Consider the following 1,812-nt stretch of genomic DNA (forward strand, 5'->3'; position numbering starts at 1 on the left):
CTGCTTAGGTGAGATAGAAGACAGAAGCGTGTTGTTTACGTCCAGGTCTTTTTTTATGAGGGCTGTAAAACAGATGATTATCAAACAGATAAGAGACATGTGATAAAGGATTCATAATAGTGCTGTAAAGTGTGAAATAAAGGAGATAACTAGAAACTTTACGTTTACGGGAAATGTTCAGCTTCTCACTGATGAGTAAAAAGACTTTACATAAAGTAAGAAGTTGCTTAATTTCACAACTGTAAATATACATCCTTGTGTTTGTGGGTTATCATTTGATGCAACTCGTCCTTGTTAGGATTGGAAACAGTGTTCATGTTTGCATGAATGGCAAAAAGTCACCTGTTCCTCTAAAGCAGGGGGGTCAAACTCAACTCTAATAAGGGCCAGAATGGAAAATGTGAATCACATAAAGGGCCAGACATGTCGAGTTTATTGACATGCTTTTATTTAAGAGAAAAAGTCAAATATTTTGACTGTATTATTGCATGTCTCATAAAGCTTTCTCACTTCCAGTCTGGGCCTAGTTGCCTGGGTATCTCACCTTGTAGAGCAGCCACCCACCTATAGAGGTTTACTGTGCAGCGGCTGCAGGTTCGACTCCGCCCTTGGCTGCATGTTGCTCCCCCTCTCTCTCCCCTTTCATGTCCTCAGCTGTCCTATATAAATACAGGCCTAAAATGCCCCCCCAAAAATAATCTTTTTACAGTTTGGGCCTCATGAAGCCCCAAAAAATTCAGAAAAAGGTCCTTAGCAATCGAAGACAAAAGCGACAAGAAACGTTAAAAAAAACACCGGAAAAAGCACCAAAACGTCTGGAAAAAGTGTCAAAAACATTTAAAGAAAGCCCCTAAAGCATAAAAAAGGGCCTAAAACGTCAGAAAAGGCGTCAGAAACATCGAAAAAGAAACAAAAACTTCGAAATAAGCACCAAAAATAGGGGTGTTTGGTGTTTTAAGCCCCTAACGTCACCTTCCTTCCAGGTAGCGCTGCCTGGAAGGCAAAAGGATTAGGCAATGGTTATGGTTATGGTTATGGTTAGGGTTAGGGTTATGGTTATGGTTATGGTTATGGTTATGGTTATGGTTATGGTTATGGTTAGGGTTAGGTGCCTTGAAAAAACATTCAACATTGTCAGTGTTGTCATAAAGTTACCTCGAGGAGGAAGATACGAGGGTTAAGATATGACTCTTTATGATGAGATATTCTGTCACAGTTGTTGACAAACAGCAGCTAGATGAGGAGAGGAAACGTATTCACTCCGATGGCTTCTGCCAAGTCCTCTCCTGACTTATTTTAACCCCCTCTTACTGCTTTTTAATCTGTTGTTGATTTTATTCCTCTCCTAACTTTCTGTTGCTTTACTTGATTTTGCTTTATCGTGTCGGCTCTTGTAATATCCCCTCCTTTCAAATAGGGCTGCAACAAACAGTGTATTTTTAATTATTGATTCATCTGCCTGGTTATTTTCTTCATTCAATATTTAATCAATCAGTCGTTTGATGCATGGGCGATTTTAGACCCTTTTTAGGGGGACTCAAGCCCTAAATTTCTTCATTCTTTTTTAAATCAAGTTTAGTGCTTCAAGTGAGAGTTGTGAGAACTTGTCCGTTAGTGACAGAGGACAAACAATTACAGGTTCAAAGGGCTGGAAACAGGTTTAATATCCTGTGTGTCTGTCGCCATAACCCCGTCAAGGAAAGGGTCAACAGAAACGTAGTGTTGGCCAATCAGAGGAGGTCGTGCCAGACTCCCGCCTTTGCCTGAGTGTCTATCTGATCTGTCAGAGGGAGAGCAGGAGACGGTTGTGGA

This window comes from Perca fluviatilis, chromosome 6 (assembly GCF_010015445.1).
Source record: "Perca fluviatilis chromosome 6, GENO_Pfluv_1.0, whole genome shotgun sequence".
NCBI lineage: Eukaryota > Metazoa > Chordata > Actinopteri > Perciformes > Percidae > Perca > Perca fluviatilis.